Source organism: Saccopteryx leptura, chromosome X, assembly GCF_036850995.1.
Source record: "Saccopteryx leptura isolate mSacLep1 chromosome X, mSacLep1_pri_phased_curated, whole genome shotgun sequence".
Taxonomy (NCBI): Eukaryota; Metazoa; Chordata; class Mammalia; order Chiroptera; family Emballonuridae; genus Saccopteryx; species Saccopteryx leptura.
The window spans coordinates 33439293-33457467 of NC_089516.1; the positions used below are offsets into that span (position 1 = coordinate 33439293).

The 18175-nt window shown below is 53.0% G+C and overlaps 1 protein-coding gene and 1 non-coding gene across 2 annotated transcripts in view; both read right to left on the reverse strand.

Moving 5' to 3' along the window:
* The window catches only part of BCOR (BCL6 corepressor), a 115892-nt gene extending 104816 nt beyond the window's left edge, over window positions 1–11076 (reverse strand). The window contains exon 1 of the mRNA XM_066356024.1: window positions 10968–11076. The gene's annotated coding sequence lies outside the window, so the exon portion shown is untranslated. The remainder of the gene's footprint in view (window positions 1–10967) is intronic.
* Window positions 11077–14266: 3190 nt separating this feature from the next.
* TRNAD-GUC (transfer RNA aspartic acid (anticodon GUC)) lies at window positions 14267–14342 on the reverse strand. Its single transcript has one exon. It is a non-coding gene; the product is annotated as a tRNA-Asp (tRNA).
* Window positions 14343–18175: the final 3833 nt, after the last annotated feature.

Sequence of the window (18175 nt, forward strand, 5' to 3'; positions counted from 1 at the left end):
AAGTAGAGGTCAAGCTGAAGGGACAGCCCCCTGATCAAAGAAAGCCAGCACCAACTGGGATTATCTGCCAGCCACTCATCTGCGGTGGCCTGTCCCTCAATGCACAACCAGGGCTCCAATGCAAGTCAGTGCTGCAAAGGAAAGCTCAAGGGCTTGAGACCTGCCCCTTCCCCAGAGCTTGAATCCAAAGGCTGGGGTGGCACTCTGAGCTCAGGGCCTCAGGGCTGCCTGTCCCTGCTGGAGAGCAGGATCCTGCGGCCCCAATTCACAAGGGCAATGGGAACACACTTCTCTGAAGCAAATTTCTCTTCAGACCCATATCCCAGCTAGGCCAGTAACACCTGTCCCCAAATAGGGCCTTGCAGGAAATTTCCTTCTGACACTTCAGACACTATCAGCCCAAACCCTCCCTTGCTCCTTCCAGAACCAGGACACATTTATTAAAATTAAATTATGGCCTTCCTGGTGTTTTACATTGCGCTAACTTCATCGGCTCTCTCCCCAGTCTTGTTATGGGGGCCTTCTCATGCCCATTTTACAGACAAGGAAACCGAAGTTTGAAAAGGTTACACAACCACTGGGGCAGAGCTCCCGTCTTGAGCCTAGATATGTCTTGCTCCAGAGCTTTCCACCATACCCGTGATCTCCAAAACATTTTGATACGTATTTTCTGCCAGGTCCTGTGCTGGGCTTGTAAAGATAAATTAGACACACTCTTTGCCCTGGGGAATTTGTAGGCTAGTGGGAGACACAGAAATACTGCAATACATGGGATGGGGACTCTGAGTGCCCTGACGAATATCTTGATCATCATTGTCCTCCCCCCTCCCCTCTACTCTCTTTGCCCCTCTGGTTTCTTCTCACAAGGTTGCTCTTCTTGTTCTTTCTTAGGCACTAGCTGCTGGCTTCCTCCCATGCCCCTCCCCCCCACCGGGAATGGGGTCTATACCCACACAGCTGGCAGGGATCCTGGTACTCTTACTTGTCTGGAAAGGCTGCCTTGGAGGGTAGATGTCCTTGGCTACTGAGTCCCCAGGGACAAGGGAGAGACTGACTGCAGCCCTACACTTCCTCAGCTGGGAAATGGGCACAGGGGCCGGGACACTGAGCAGGCTGGTAGGCCCTAGCAAGGCTTTTATTGAAGCCTGTTAAAGGGCTTTGGGCTTCCTCTGATGAAAGGCGCTTAAGTGCATCTGGTTTTGATTACAGGGGAGGAGAAAGCCAGGCTGTCTCTCGGGGGTTAGACCAGTCATTTGGCTCTGCCTTCCTCAGGGCAGAGCTGGCTGCTGGTGAGGCCAGGAGGCCAGGTGTGGGGGGCAGGCAGGAAGCAAGCCAGTACAAAATCCTCCAACTCTCTAAGGCTCCTGACCCCAGCCCCTGGTTCTACCAGGTGGCACACCCAGAAGCAGCATGGTGGCTCAGAGATGTCAGACTCCTTTGAGAAAGTCAAGTTCAGAGTGGCTGCTGCCTGCCCCTGACCCACAGCTCTTCACTGATCTCCACCCTCAACTCCAAAATATCCTCCCAAGAAGCTGACCCTCCAACAACCTTCCCTACCGCTCGTGTCCCTCGGTTGAGGTTAAAATAGGCTTCTTCTGCCTCAAGGGTTCCGAAAGTGATGAAAAGAAAGAAAATGCAGGCTTTCAAAAAGTTAAAAAAAGCACAAACACAACATTTTCTTTTTCAACTAGCCGGGTATCCTTTTCCATAAAACAGACATCGTTAAGGATTTCACGTCACTGTAACTGACAACCATGCTGAATTAAAGGAGGAGATTAATATTAAAACAAGGTGGCTATCCAAGACGTCATCAGGGAGACCAGAGCAGCTCAGCGCCCCGCACTTGTCCCTGCGTGGGACTCCGTATGGGCGCAAGAAGCTCTTGGGATCGGATGGGTTAAACACAGCCCGCGCTGTTCTACAAAGGAAAAGGTATTTTCTTATGCCCACCCAGATTTAATCCTGCTGTGTGTTATTATCGTCAAGTTTCTTTGCACCAACCTTTCTGAAAAGAAAACCGTGGATCCGCGCGGCCCTTTGCCGCCTGCATGGCTTTTATTGTGCACGCAGCCTGGTCTGTCTGCGTGGATCTAGCACGTTGTGACTGCCTCGCAGGCGCGCACGGACACCCTCGGATTGGCATTTTGATAAGAGCTGGGCGCATTGTCTCAGTGGCCACACACACACACACACACACACACACACACACACACACACACAATAAAGGGCTACGGACCCCTGGCCAACCCTCCTCGCAACCCATAATTAGAGATGACCTTTGCGAAAGGCAATTAAAATATGGTAATGATCGATGCGCTCGCCCTTTTCCAAAAAAGAAAATACACAGGTGTTGGCTTCAGGAAGCTCCACCTGGCCTGGCCAGGAGGCCTCCTCCAGCTCATGAATGAACTCCTTCTCCCAGGAACCTTCGATTCCCCGCTACCTACGCGAGCGCGGCTCCCTTCCTGCCTCTCCCCTCCCCCACCCGTGCTCGGGCTGGCAGGAGCTTGCTGGCGGCGGCGGCGGCGGGGCTTTGTCATCCGAACGCACACACAGACACGCTCACGCGCGCACCCGGCCACCATGGGACCGCGGCGTCCGCTGCACCATGTCCTTCCTCGCCACGCTCCCCTCCCCGCCCCCTCCTTTTAAGAGCTCCTCCAAACCCTTTCTTCTGTCCTTTATGTGTATGATCCTTTTAACAGAGAAGCTCGGAAAGCATTTTAGGGGGCCTCCTGCGGGGCGCGGGACGTCAGGACTCAGGATGCTCGCGGAGAGGACCTGTGGGAAGCTGGCCTTTGTTCTGCCCCTTGTCGAGGTCCCGAGGGCGGAAAAAACTCTGTCACGCTGGGGCCCACCGGCGAATTGGCGGCAGCTGACACCAGCATCCCCCACCCCCACCAGACCGAAACATGAAATCCCCTCCAGAGTTCACTCCGGACCTGGGGGAGAGGGGAGGAGTGTGCGCATCGCCTCGGGGAGGGTCTCCTGGCCGACAAGTGACTCTCATACAGACAAATGTGCAATGTCGTTACGGCAGCTCCTGTTGCTCGAGGTCCCGGGGTGCTCCAGCGGCGCGCGTGCACCCCTCTTACCCCGCGCGGAGGGCGAGAGGAAAGCCCAGGGACTGGGGCTCCCCGGGGCGGCTGCCTGGAGGAGACGCCGCGACCGGCCCTCCCGCACCTCCTGGCTGCCTTGCGGGACCGCGAGCACGGAGCCAGGGCGGCCTCTCGCCTTTCATTACTGGGCCTACGAAAGCAGCAGCCCAGGCAAATATGTAGCTATTAAAATTAATCGCCCTGCGTTGTCAGCTGAACATAATGCAAATTATTTATGGGCTGTCTGCGCAATATTTATCATCGTGCAGGCTCCAGGCGCTTCGTGCCTCCCGGCCTCCCCCGCCCGCCCCAGCCTGCGCAGGGCGAAGCTGCGCGCAGGCTGCAGCGGCCGGGGGGCTCTGGGCACCGGAATGGGGCTCCGAGGGCGAGGCCGCGCACCAAGCTGCCTCCCAGGCCGAAAGGCTCACTTTAGTTCGTCATTTACTCCACATTTGCTGGCCTACTACGTGTAAAATTAGGTCTGCGAAACTGGGGGTGTAAAAACCAATTTGGAAAAATCGGAACCGTACTAGCTCGGTCTCGAGGGGCGATGCAGGTGAAGGCACCTTGGCTGCCCAAGTGAATTTGCTGTAGCTCAAGCCTGTTCTCCACCCTGGAAACCCATTCTTCCGGAAGGTGGATTTACACTTAGAGAAACAGAGAGTATTGGAGGTGCCCCACAGATCCTAGTACCATGCTGCCGACTCGAACCGGAATTCGGTGTCCTTCGAGCCTCAAAACTTGTTTGCAGATCTCAGATAACAGATTAACTGCTAATTGTTGAAATCCGCCAACCATTTAGTTTATCGCTGTTGGGGGCCCCCGTGGTATTCACTGCACTTTTTATATGTAAAAAACAGCCTTAGTACCTCCGAAACAGCTTTTGTGTGGCTTTTGTTTCCCTTTCAAACACCGTGTTTTAAAAACAGCAGCAACATGCCACCCCACCCCCTCTCCTACCGAGCTTTCTCGTTAAAAAAAAAAAAAAAAAAAAAAAAAAAAAAAAAAAAAAACAACCAAGGAGGGGAAATAATCTATAGGACAATCCCCCCCCTACTGGTCGGCGCCAGCGTTAGGGCTTTTTACGCAGCTCGAGTCGCCCTGGGCTGCAGAGGTAAACAGGCTTTCTGCGCCGCTGCTAAATGAATCACGAGGGGAAGAGGGATGACTGCGGGGCGGGGGAGGCCTCGGGATCCCGGCTTGGTGCCAGGAAGGGGAGGGTGCAGCACGAGGGGCAGTGGGGTGGAGGCGAGTAGACCCTGCCGTTAGGCCTCAAGGCCGGAAAGGTCGGTGGGCCGTCCAGCCAGAGGCCTGCGTTCACAATCTGCGAGTCTGGGTGAAGGTGCAGCTTGGGCCTCTCTCCCCAGTGCGCCTGGGCGCCACCTGGGGCCAGTCACGCTGTCGTGAGTCCATCTGTAGGGAAAGAGGTCACGGGGCGCTCCTTCCCACACACAGTTTTAGCAGCTCTGGGCCTTCAGGGCGCAGAGACAGTCCTACATCTTTCTCATGATGTGCATTTTAAGCAAATTATTGCCTTTCGTCACTGTCCGTGCCCTGAATGACAACTGTCACCTTGCACTTAGCTGACCAAGCCTGAGTCAGGGCCTACTTCCAGGGTCCTGGAGTGGATATCTATGGCACCTGCTCTCCAGACTAACAAAAGGATACTTCAAATAGCCAGAAAGCTACTTCAAATTTACATTCTTTATCCAGTTTCCTTCTTAAAATGCAGTTTGACCCAATTTGGAGGTCCTTTCTCTTTCCCTTCAAACCCCAACTTTTGACAGGGAGTTCTCTTAAAACATTCCAAAGATTTCCCCATTACTTCAGAAACTTAATCTGAAGTGATATAAAAGAAAAGGAGGTCCCAAAGATTAAGTTGCTTTTGGATTCCCTTTATCTCCTACACTCCTGCATGGCTTTGAGGAAGGGCTGGTTTTCACTTGGCTTTGTTTTGTTTTTAATCTGCAAGTCAGTTTTCTAGGGCGAGACTGAACATTAATCACAGTAAAGTGCAGGGGTCATGCCCCATTTACAAAGTGCTTTAACACTTTGGCCCTCAGAATCCTACCTGAGAGGGGCAAGTAAATATTCTTGTTGCCATTGTAGAGATGAGGGGACTGAGCGTCCCCCCCCCCCCCCAAGACTCAGGAATCTAGTCTTCCTCATTGAACTGGGGCCACAGCTCCTTGAAAGTGGCCTGCTCCTTCCCTCATCCACCCTCCTCCAGTTCAATGTCATTTAGTAAATGCTGCGCCCTTTTCTGAGGTGTATCTACTGGGGCCCAGGCCACCATCCGTCTCGAGGCGGCCCCCACCACTCACATTTTAGGTCGCTCCTTCCACAGCCTGCAAACCGCACAGAGACGCAGGGTGTCTCTTACAAACCGTCTGTTTACTCACTTCCCTCCTAATTCCGACACCAGGGCTGGGAAGACAATTTTAAAGTGTTTCTGCAGACAGACAGACCCTCTGCCCGCGCCGGAAGTGTTTTATGGGCCTGTGAGCCGAGTTAATCCCAGGAGGGGAGGCAGGATTAGTCCCTGGTGTGGGTGGGGGGATTCCTGTGTTAACGTTTAATCCCTTAAGAGATGGGGGTCGGGTGGCTTCAGCAATGTGGCTTCTCTCCATTAAACTCCCAGATTTGGGCTGAGGAGAATGGAAACTGATGCATGTGGCCCTGGACCCGCAAAGCCTTGATCCTTCGCGGGGCATGGTGTGGAGAAAGGGTCGGTGAATGCCCCGCGTGGACACACCCTGGGAGATCAGTACTGACATGGAGTGAGAGTGGAGAGCGCAGTTGTGTGTGTGTTTTTCTCCCAGGTTTTATTCTTCCAGCCCTGCGGAAAAGAGGAGAGCCGCAACCGGGGAGGGAGCCGGAAAGAAACACTTAATCACCGGCGTCTCGCTGCTCGTCACGCGAAGATGGCAGCGGCTCCCCTGGGTTTCAAGGTTCCGGGAAAGGCGTGTGTTCTGCCTGGAGGCGCGCGGGCTGCTGCGCTCCCTCCCTTGGCTTGGCAGCCAACCCGGGCTCACCGAGCCCCTCTCAACGTCAGCAAGTGCGTCTATGCCAGCCAGCGGCCCCTCTGCGGACCCTGGCGGGGCGAGGGCAGCTTGTTCTATGGTCTTCTCGAGCTAAAAGTAAAGGTTCCAGGAGGTGGGGAGGTGATCATCCAGCGCCGCCTCGGATCATGACGCCTCCCTTCCCCGTACTCTCATACACCCACACTGGGTCCGGGAACGCGGGGTGACAAAGCTGTGGCCAATACAAGACATGCCGGCCTAACTCCTAGCTGTGGCCAGAGGCCGAGCCAGCATTCGCGGGAGAGGGGATTTATCGCCACCTATCTACTCGCAGGCCCTACAGTCTGACCCTCCTCTTTGACACCACCCTCCCCCCCCACTCCCCACCCCCCACTCCCGGCCATCAAGAAACACAGCTCATAGGTTCCTGCCAGTCGTGGCCACAACCCGAAGGGGAGGAAGCGGTGGAATCCCCAGGCCTGGCTCCACGCCCTAGGGGTGCCAGCGTGCTCCGGGACGCTGTGGAGCAGCCCGGCAGCGCGGACCCTCGACCCTCGACCCTTCCCCGGGCTACGCGCCGCGCAGGGAACCCGTGTGTGTGTGTGTGTGTGTGTGTGTGTGTTCCAATGTGAGCAATCAAGAACCAGCAGTCCCAACCGGCGCTCTAGCTGGTCTCTCCAGCCCCCCCCCCCCCCTACCCCGCCGCGAGGCTCCGTGCTCAGGGCTGATGGCTCCAGCCAAGAGGGGGCCCCCAGCTGCGGAAGGCGCAGCCAGGCGTCCGGCCAGCTCTGCGAGAAGGAGCTCGGGGCACGTCCGGAGCCCAAGGATCTGTGTGACCCAGCCGCCCCCGCAGGCAGCCGTTTAGCTCCGCCTCCCGGGACCACTGACACTAGGCGATAAGGAGTTCCTAGGCAATCGGCAGTCCCCAGTCACCTCCGGCGGACATGACCGCCGGATGCTTTGTGGCTAGGTGGGGCCAGGGGCCTTTGCAGTGCCTTCCCTGACCCTTCTCTCCTGCGGAGCCATAATAACATGCTTCTTCTAAACGAGGCTCCGGAAGTATCCTTTGCAAAACAAAAGCAAAATGTTGGGCCTTATAGTTTCTTCCCATAATTTTTAACTTCGGAAGGTGTGTGTGGGTAGGTGTGTGGGGGTGGGTGGGGGAGGGGCACAGGCTGTCCTTTCCAAATACCCTCAAACAGCTTGCCTTCACTACTTAACAGTGGCATGGTAACACCACTCTCCCCACCCTGTTCTATCCTAACCTGTGCAGCTTTAGGCAAGCTGCTTAACAGTCTGGGCCTCAGAGTTCTCATCTGTAAAATAAGGCCTATAATAATAGTATCCAACTCATAGGGTTATTTTGAGGATGAGTTAATACACAAAGCACCTAGTAGGCTGCCTCGGACACAGTGCTACAATGTGTTAGGATTTGGTACTCTCTTACCTTTGGGTGGGGAGACTAAGAAAAAGGTCCACGTTTAAGTTCTTGGGGGCCAATACGGAGTTGAGTTTGGGTGGAAAGGCACTATCACCCACAAAAAAAGTTAAAAAGGCAAAATGGGTTCACAGTCTCCACTAGACTTTTCCTTATAGGCCTGCCTGTGTGGTGGTGATATAGGGGGGAATATGGGCTTTAATGGCACTCATTTAGAGTAGATTAATGGGAAGCTCCTGCCAGGGCTCAGGCACCATTACCCACCCTCTCCCTGAGGCCTTGGACAAACAGCACTGGTGTAGAGGACCTCCAGTCCACTCTACGAGGCCACACTTTTTGATGGCTGAAGCCCCTCTCCTATAAATCAGGTTTTGGATGCACTGGGTAAAAGCTACATCCTCTGGGGCTAGAGCTTAACAGTGCTGTGGAGCTGGCCTGTGGCAGGCCTAGTCCCTGGGCTGCTGGTGGGCCTCATTTTAGGGATACACAAATGCACCAATATTTATATAAATAGAATACATCAGATTTCCACTTTGAAAAAGCTTCCCATTTCTTTTGAAATGGGGTCTCCTGTGCAATGGGGAGGAGTTGGAGCAAAGAAGGTCCTGAGGAGGCCTCTCCAAGGTCACTCATAATTCATGAGGTAGGACAGCCTTTTTCCTTTTCAAAGACAATGCAAATGGCCTTTCCCTTACGTGGCTGCCACTGAAATGTGCTGGCAGTGCGCACTCGCTCCCAGAACTGTGCGCGAAAAAACAATGACAGGAGTTCCTCCAGGTTTGCTCCAGAAGCCTTGGTCACCTCCGGGACTTCCCCTTCACAGCCTCCGGCCCCTAAGCCAATGCAGGCCAGCCTCCGGAACAAACCTGCAGCCCCTAAGTCAGAATTTCAGTTCTCGAGCGCCACCCGGAGAGTTCACATTTCCCCTCTTCCGGCCCAGTGGTGTAAGCAAGACTCCGAGGGCAGCGGCACATGTGTGTCTGTGGGGGTGGGGGATTGCCCGCACCCAGAAGCACATAAGTAGGAAAAGAAAAAGCCAATAGTAAAACATGGACTACAAAAGCCAAAGTCCTGGGCCATCTGCGACATAGTACAATCCCAGGCAGGAGTTTGCAAGGAGTAAGCAACCCCCAAATAGAACTAAGACTAAAATAGATCCTTTTAGAGCTCTGTCAAAAGTCCTCCAAGGTGGAGTGCAAAGGACACCACGCCTTAGGACACACGGGTAGTGTCAAGCTGCATCCTTATCCGGCATCTCTTGCACACTCGTTGAATACCAGGCAGAGAGGAAAGTCCTCATCTACCGATTCACCAGTTGTCACAGTATTCATAACTGACTCAACGTGTACTTGATTAAAAAAAAATGATTGATCTTGCTGGAAAGATACATGGACAACCTGTATTTAGATGGACAGCTGTTTGACCATGTTTGTCTGGTCTCTCTAAGAATCCACGTTTTCTAGCCTGGGAAGGGGCAGGCGGCCCTCGTGGCTCCTCCTTCGGCGGTTTCCTGGCGAGGCGCCCATCCTCCCAAGCACGGGGAACGGAGGCGGCCGCATTAATAGTCGCGGGGGAGCCTGCTCTGACCTATACTGTCATTTTTTCCATCGGTCAGAATCGGGCGGGTGGAGGGGATTCTCCTCCGAGGGGCTCTGCACGGATCATTGGGTTTTCCCCGGCGAACTTAACACGGAGGCAAAAGGGGCAGATGGAAACCAGGCCTCGGCTGGCCGGGCGCGCGTAAGCGCCGCACTCGGCAGCTCGACGCAAAGCCAGGGCTGGATTTTCGCGGCCGGGGCCCAGCGGCCTCCCCGCGCCGGCGCGATCCTCTTTCCCTAGGGCTGAGCGAACGTGCTCGCTTAATTCCGCCCTGGAGACAGCAGCTGTGCAGCGAGAGGTGGTGGCTGGGGGGCGGGGGGACGCAACTTTTCCAACAGAAAGTGTACACGCATAGGAGAGGTGAAGGCCCACCCCGATTCTGTGCACGTACCGACACAGCATCTAATCAGTGTCACTGCCAGGAATACGCTTCCGCGGCGGGTGACACCCTCGCCCCCGCCAACCTGCAGGAGGGAGGGGGGATGCAAATGGCGTCTCGCGTCGTCCCAGAGTCTGCAAAGCTCAGGCTGCTGCGACTCCGAGCAGACGTCGCAGCGTGCCAAGCGCCGACACTCTGGAGTCGCAAACACGCCCGCGGCCCGCGCCCTATCCTGCGCCGGGGTTGCAGGAAAGGGAACTAACACCACTCCTTTTTCTGAGGCCATTCCCCCCGCCGCTACCTCCGGAAGAGCTGCCCTTCCCGGGTGCGGGGTGGGGGGACGCGCGGGAAATTTTGAGACTACTGTTCTGTGCCTTCCCCGCGTGGCGCGGGAGAAGAACGTGGGTGGGTTTCTCGTCGGAGACCTGACCACACTCTCCAACTCCCAGGCCTCGGACCTTAACCTCGTGGAGTATAGGGAGGCGTCACACCAAAGTCAAGCGTCCCCAAGGGCTCTGGCTGGTGGCCAAGTTTGTGTCCTTTCCCTCCCACGATGGAGTAGCGTGCGCCACTTTGGGGAAGCGTGAGCCTCCTCATCCGTGGCCACGAGGCCACTCCTGTCTTCCAGGTGGGGCCGATGGTTTCTCTCCCGCTCTGCGACCCCCACAGCCCATGGGAGCCACCACAGATGACCCGCACCTTCCGGGAGAGGCTGCCTGTGCACCACGGCTCTGGCCCGCACCCTCCGCGGAGCCACCTCCGCAGCCCTCTCTGGCCCGGGCCTCGGCCGATCCCGCCCCAAGTCGCCATGTGGGATGCAGCCTCCCCCAAGCATAATGGGGCGCCCCTGGGACGCAGTCTGGTATGGCGGTTCCGGTTGTTCCGGGATTTGCGTGCAAGACAAAAACAAGGCCGGCGATTATAAGAGCGGCGCCTCCCATTCTCTGGGGTTCAGACGCCCGCGCAGTCTCCGCGTCAGTCCCGCTACTGCCGCTCTAGCTTGGGGGGCCGGCTTCCGCACCTCCACGCAACCCAACAATTCCCCAACCAGCCTGTGCCGCACCGCGTGGAGCTCCAAGCACCCTCGATCCCACCCCAACCCCTCCATAACTCGCGTGCCTCCCTCGCCCCGGGCTCGGGGCGCCACTCACTCTCAAGCGCCCCAAGTAAGCCGGTTCCACCCTCGGCTGCGAAAGCCGCCGCCCCGCGCCACCCCCGCCCGGCCCGGCCCTTGTCCCAGCCCGGCTCCCCCACCAGCTGCGCCGCCACCGCCGCACGTGACCCGCCCCCGTCGCGGCTTCCGCTGAGCTGCCTGTTCCGGGGCACAAACAATTTCTGCTCTGACGCGGGGTCTCTCGGGCCCTGGCGTCCTCTCCTCCCTGCCCACCCCACCCCCTTCCGGGTACGAGAACTCAAAACAACTCGCTGACCTTCGGGCCGACCAGCTCCGGCTTCCACAGACTCCCGCATTCCGTTCAAACCCGGCAGCAGCAGCTTCTAAGATTTCACTCCGCGCTGGGTTGGGGGGAGGGGGTGACTTCTCAGGGAGGGGGTGTCTCAGATCGAAAGAGCCAGTCCATGCTCCTTCCTCTCCTCCGAAGTGAGTTTTTAGACTACTCGGAGGTCCTGGGGAAAAGCAAGGCTAGAAAAGAAATCCCCCCACCCCCACTCCCGAGCCCCACGCAGATGCCGCCTTAACTAGTGTCTGACCTATTTCCAGGGTCACAGCCCAGCGGCAGAGGGCCTGGCCGGCCTTGGAAATACCACCAGGCTGTAGTGTAGATTGTACTGGGCAGAGCTGGGATGGGGTGGAGGAATGGCATTAAGTAATAGTAGCTTTCACTCTCGTGCTCTGTGCTGACTACTTCACACAAGTCCTCTTAACATTACAGATCAAGAAACTGAGACATGGAGAAAGGTAAATTACTCATTCAGTCACCCAGCTATAATAGTTAAATGACTTAGTGAGAATTTGAACCCAGGTCTCCCAGAATCTGGGGTGGTTCAACATTATACTATAGTGCTCAGGACTCACAGTACAGACCCTTGTACAAAACTTAGTGTTCGCTTGAGGTTTATGTGTTTTGCGTGTTGCATTGTGGCAGACACATAGTAGGCACTCAATAAATATTGATGGAATGAATGGGTGATTAAATGATTGACAGTGGTTTTAGGGAAAGCAGCCTCAACCATTGTTCCTTCTAAGTGGATTGCTTTACCTTAATAAAATGTCTAGCTGTTTTTTGAATGTTTGCAGATAACAGGAAACTCCTATTCAAAATACATATTAACCTCCCACCTCTGCCTTCCCTCCAAGCCAATCAGCATGGCAGCACTTAAACTTGCTGAGGCACATACCCAAAGCAGCTTTTATTTGGTCTCAGTTATTTCCCCCCATCTTGTTCCTTCTCTGTAGGGCTTCTGCTCAGGGCCAGGCAACCTAGAACTGGATTTGAAGTGATTCTGAACATACAGCTAGAAGAGGAGTGTACCAGACATGCCTCATTGGCTTCTCTTCCACAGGCTGGTGGTGGTAGGGTAGGGCAGAGGGTGGCTTGCAGCTTAGTGGCTAGTTTTTAATTCATTGTCCACAGAAGGAACACCGCCATCAGTGCAGCTTGCTTCTGAGTCGCAGTCCTCACCAGCTGTGAGGTCACATCTCTCAGAAGGCAGCCATTTACCTTAACCAACAGTTGGGAGATGCTGGTCAGTGGAACCACATCTGTGATTTGGAGACCTGTCACTGGTGCTCTGTGCTGTCCTGCTTCTTCTGGGGCCCCAAGAGAAGTGGTGATTAAAAAACCCCTAACATTTGTACATTTAGATAATCCAATACAATGTACTTCTATACCATATTGTTATCTTTCCTTCCTTCATTTTCCAAAACGAATCAGTTGTCCCTTTCGGTCACTTATTGAGCAATCTGAAATGACAAATTTCACTTCAGGTTATCTGGAAGTAAACTTTCTCCTTTCCAGTTTGATTTCTCCAACATCTGTTGAAAGAATGCCTCTGTGGTGTAAGTCACGCTATTAGGAGGAAAATGCCTGGTCTCTGTTTTTGATTATTGATGTAGTCTGTCCTCCCTCCCTCTTTCCCCTCCCACCTCTGACAGTTGTCTGTTTTGTTCATGTTCCTATGATTTTTTTGTGTGTGTGACAGAGACAGAGACTGAGAAGGACAGATAGGGACAGACAGACAGGAAGGGAGAGAGATGAGAAGCATCAATTCTTCGTTGTGGCTCCTTAGTCTCCTTAGTTGTTCATTGATTGCTTTCTCATGTTCCTATGATTATTAACCAAGAAATGAAAATGTTTATTTTCTCTTTAATTAACAACCCAATCTTGATTATAAAGCAGGGGTCTCAGCTGCCTCGTTTACATTCTGGTCTGGAATGACCAGCAGGACCCTGTGACCTCAGCCTGTGGCCCGCCCAGAATAGAGGCATCAGATGATTTCCAAAGAGGCCTCAGGCCTAGAATTCGATGTGGCCTGATGGTAACTGAGAACAGCCTTGCTGACACTCATGTACCCCTGTGTAGGGGGGACTGGTGACAAGTGATGCTGCGCCAGAGGTTCTGGATGCTAATTTGATTTATTATCTTTGGATAGCCCGGGGAGGAGAAAAGGCTCATAAAAGTGTTCTAGGCTGGTCATTCTGAATGTGAGCATTTATTTATCTGCAAAGCTGCTGAATGTCCCTGCAGGAAGTCGCAAGCGCAGCAACCCCTGACTGCACAGACAAAAGTCTCCCCTTTACACAGGCTGCTTTTATTGTTTCCAACAGCTTTATGCTCTCCCTGGGGACAGAGGAGCGTCACATAGCGAGGTTTCTTCCTCTTTTCTCACGCTGCGGAGGAAGTGATGTTGTGGCATTAACTCGGCCGACGAACCACATCAGAGACAGAGTAGGGAGAAGCTCAGTAAAGGGTGGCATGCCTGTGATCTTCCTCCTTCAGACCCCAAGGAACCCCAGCCTGGGTCTGAGTCTGAGGGTGGTGTGTGCACAAAGTTGGCACAAAGCAAGGGAAGCCATACCTGGGAGTCATCTCCTGGGTATAAGGGGCTCGTAAGGGTTGGATGCTCCTGATCCCCTGAGCCTGCTTCCCATTAGGAGTAAAGGCCCCCAAAGGACTTCTTGGACACTTTTCATTCATTCTTCATCCATTCGTTGGACAACATGCAGGGATTACCCACTTTTTGCTGGGCATTGTGTAGGCCTGTATACGCAATGGTAAGCCAAAGACATGGTCCCTGCCCTCTTGGAGCTTACATTCTACTTTGCTTGGCATTCAGAAGGTTCAGGATATGGTCCTGATCATTCAAATCCTGTAGGTCTTACCTCCTTAACATCTCACCTGTGCTCTTCCTCATTCTACTTACTGTCTTAATTCACGTCCCTGATGATTTTTTTTTGGGGGGGGGTATTTTTCCGAAGCTGGAAACGGGGAGAGACAGTCAGACAGACTCCCACATGCGCCCGACCGGGATCCACCCGGCACGCCCACCAGGGGCGACGCTCTGCCCACCAGGGGGCGATGCTCTGCCCCTCCGGGGTGTCGCTCTGCTGCGACCAGAGCCACTCTAGCGCCTGGGGCAGAGGCCAAGGAGCCATCCCCAGCGCCCGGGCCATCTCTGCTCCAATGGAGCCTTGGCTGCGGGAGGGGAAGAGAGAGACAGAGAGGAAGGAGGGGGGGGGGTGGAGAAGCAAATGGGCGCTTCTCCTATGTGCCCTGACCGGGAATCGAACCCGGGTCCCCCGCACGACAGGCCGACGCTCTACCGCTGAGCCAACCGGCCAGGGCCACGTCCCTGATGATTTTTTCAAGGGATAACTGAACGCATCCTTCCCAAACTCACCTCTTCCGTCTGCTCATGCCACCCACAGCTTTAAATCCTTCAAGTAGCAAGAAGGGAAGGGACAAGGGGCACCCCCCTCCAGCTGAGTCAGCCTCCTTTATAAAGATTTCTCGGAAGTCCCACCCAATGGTTTCCACTTATGTCTCATAGGCCACCTCTTGCTGCAAGGGAGGCTGAGAAATGTTACCTTTGAGCTTGGGTACATTGCTGACTCAAATTACTAAGGGAGGAGGGGTGGCTATTGGGGTAGGTAACAAGCCACCTCTGTTCATACTCTCACAGACAGTATGTGACAGTATGAAAACACTTCCTAAGCGGTAGGAAAAGAGTCAGTAGAGGCCCTTGAGGTCATCCCTGTTCTCTGAGAACTGCCTTCATCCCTCCCCCCCCCCCCGGGGGGGTAGGGATGCCAGCAGCCTCTATGTTGCTATAGCTGCAGGTGAAGCCTGTCCCTAGCTGAGCCACTTCTGCTCCCTCCCCCTAGGAAGGGGAGATGGGGAGAGAGAAAGCTGGTTAGTCAGGGCTGGACTGGCTCTGTGGTGTCTGTCTAGTATAGTCATATGGCCCCATGTTCCACAGGACTCCATGCTTGAGGCTTTAATGTTCTGTAGCAGCCATCTTGACATTCTGAGTAATACCGTCTTTGAGTTTGTGTTTGGTAGGTAAAGACTGATGGGACCATAGAATATGCACAGGGCCTGAAGCCTCAGCTTATGCACTGACCCACCTCCTGCCACTTCCTCACTTATCTCCCTTTGATGGGTTCTCAGGGAGAACTTCCCACCTCCTGGTGCCCCAGGCCCTGCCCGGCCTTTCACTCACCATCCTGGTCTTGGGAGTGCTGCTTCCTTCTGCCCCTGGCAGGGGCCTGGTTGCTATGTTTGGGGAGGTCAGGGTTGGGGTCAGGTGTGCCTCATGACAGCTTGGGATGGGGCAAGGTGTCTCTGCTGGGCTGGCAGGGCCAGAGCACATGTGCCTGGCCACTTGACAGGGGCCTCATGCACCATGGATCCAGGCACCTAGTGTGATCCCATATGGAGATTGTGATCCTTTGGAGGCCACTGACTGCCATGGGCTAAGGCAGTGGGCATGTGGGAAGGGGAGACTGACTTTCCTGCCCCTGGTCGAAGCCCTGCATTTTCATTTTGTTTTGGGCCATGCAAATTATGTAGTCAGCTCTGCCTGACTGCAGGGCTATTGTGTTTGAGCCTGTGTATGGCAGGCCAGGGAGAGCTCGTCTGCAGAAAGGCAGAGAATAATAAAGAAGTTCAATAAGTAACAGAGTGCCTTCAGAAATGCAGGGCCCGGAGAGGGCAGAGACGGGCTCCTGAAGGGGGTCACTGTCCAGGTCCTGCTCCCTGGGGAGGCCTGGCTGCACTTTTGCTCCTGTGTTCTTCTGATCAAGTCCCTTCTGTTCCTTGTGCTACAATGAATGGATTTTCCTGATTGCCAACTCAGAGTTCCCAACCAAGACCAAAAAGAAAAAAAAAAAAAAAAAAGAAAGAAAAAGAAAAGAAAAAAAGAGCTCAGTTTGCAGTTCATAGTATTGGGCTTCAGTCCCAACTTTGCCATTTAACTAGCTGTGTGATATTGAGCGACTTAGTTATTCTGTCTGAACCTTTGTTTCCTTAAGACACGACTGGGCATCGTGCTACCAACATTGGAGGTTGCTATGAGAATTATCTGTTGGTGCCCCTTCTCGTTAATAGAAGGACTTCAGGCACAAAAGCATGCTGGGAACTTAGAGTGAGATGACTTCCTTCTCTCACTGTTTTCTCAGAACTTAAACACTGCTTATTTGGACCTGGTTAACTCAGGTGGTTGGCACAGGGTCAAACAAGATTGACGTCATAGGTTTGAGTACTCAACAGGTTTCCTTAGCACATTTTCACGGCTAAAGACTAAACACATAAGGTAGATCTTCTAGTTATCTATTGCTGCACAGTGAACAGCCCCCAAACTTAGTGGTCTAAAATAACAATCATGTTACTATATCTCATGATCTTGTGGGTCAGGCATTGGGACAGATGTAGGGTGAGTGATTCTTCTGTTCTGAGTGGGATCAACTAGGGTCCCTCAGTGGTACTCAGGTGGTGGATGTGCTGGTGTAGATGTGCTTGATGGTCCAAGTCATCTTCATGCACATGTGTGGCTCTTTGGTGGGGATGGCTGAAAGGCTAGGCTCAGCTGCGAGTGTGGGATATGGCTCCTATCTGTGGCCTCTCCAGTATGGTGGTCTTAGGGTGGTAGTACTTCTTCCTTGGTAGCTCAGGTCTTGTAGAGAGGGTGTTCCAAAAGACCAAGAGAAAATCTAGACAGCTTCTTCTGATTTAGCCTCGGACATCATGAGGTACCACTTCTGCCAATTAGTTACAAAAGAGTCACAAACTCACCCGGGTTCGGAAGCAGGGGACTACACAAGGGCATGAATTCCAGGAGGCATGGGTCATGGGTGGCATCTTTGGAGACTAGTTATCACAGTGGACCAGCTGCTTTCATGTTTGTGCCCTCAGTCCTGGGAGGCAAGGTGTGAGTATGTGGATGGAAGAGCTCAAATCCATCCCCATACATCGTCAGAAAGGTTCCAGGAGATCTTGAGTAGGAGACGGAAAGGTTCTTAGGAATAGCAGCCTCTGCAGAATATCCAAGAGCTACATTGGGTGTCAAACCCTAGTCCTGCTTCAAAACCGGCCTTTTGGGTTTTTGAGTTTACAGTAAAACAAATCTCAGATTCCTATAATGGATTTGCATTTTCCATATAGGGAAACAGTTAAATTGTTTAGAGTCATAGCTAGAAAATGGTATGGCTGGAATTTGAACCCAGATACATGAAATACCAACGTAGTAGGTCATTTTACAGTTTAAGTAACTTTCCCAGAGTCCAGAGAAACTAGAAAGACAATTCAATACCCATGGTAATGCTTAGCAAACTTAGAAGAGAATGGAAATTCCTTCATCTGATTAAGAATATAGACAAACAAAACTTACAACAAACTTTATCTTTAATGGTAAAATATTGAAAGATTTCCCCCAGAGATCAGGAACTTCACAAGTATGCTTGCTATTACTGCTTCTCTTCATTGTTATACTGGCAGTCATAACCAGTGCAATAAAGCAAGAAAAAGAAATAAAAAGCACCCAGATTGGAAAGAAAGAAATGAAACTGTCACTATTTGTAGATGACACGGCTGTGCACATAGGAAACCTAAAAGGACCTGCAATTCAACTCAGAATTAATAAAGGAATTCAACAAGTTTACTGAATTTAATGTAGGGTCCTTGTGAAGATTCAATGAGAAGCTTTTATCAGATACTAAACTCTTACCTATTTAAACCTCACAACAAGCGCTCTTTGGCCTGTGGCACTGGTGACACTTCTTCCTTGACATTCCCTTTACACTGGCTTCCTTGACACTATCCTCCTTTGTGTCCCATCCTCCTCTCCCTCTGGATTTCTCTCCCAGCCTCCTTTTCTGGTACTTGTTCCTACAGTGTTTTCCGTGCTCCAAGTTCTGTCCACGAGCAGTGCTGTGGTGAACAAATCCGCTGTGTTCTATGCGCGTGGTACCTCCCATGGCTGTTCGCATTGTCATCATTTCTTTCCTGGACTCTCTTACTGACCTAAAATACACAAAACAAAACTTACCATTCTAACCATTTTAAGTATTCAGTTCAGTGGTATTAAGTACATTCATACTGTTGTACAATCATCGCCACCATCATCCTGCATCCCTTTGCATCCATCTGTCACACAGCCACTAGGGTGACCTTCCTAAAAT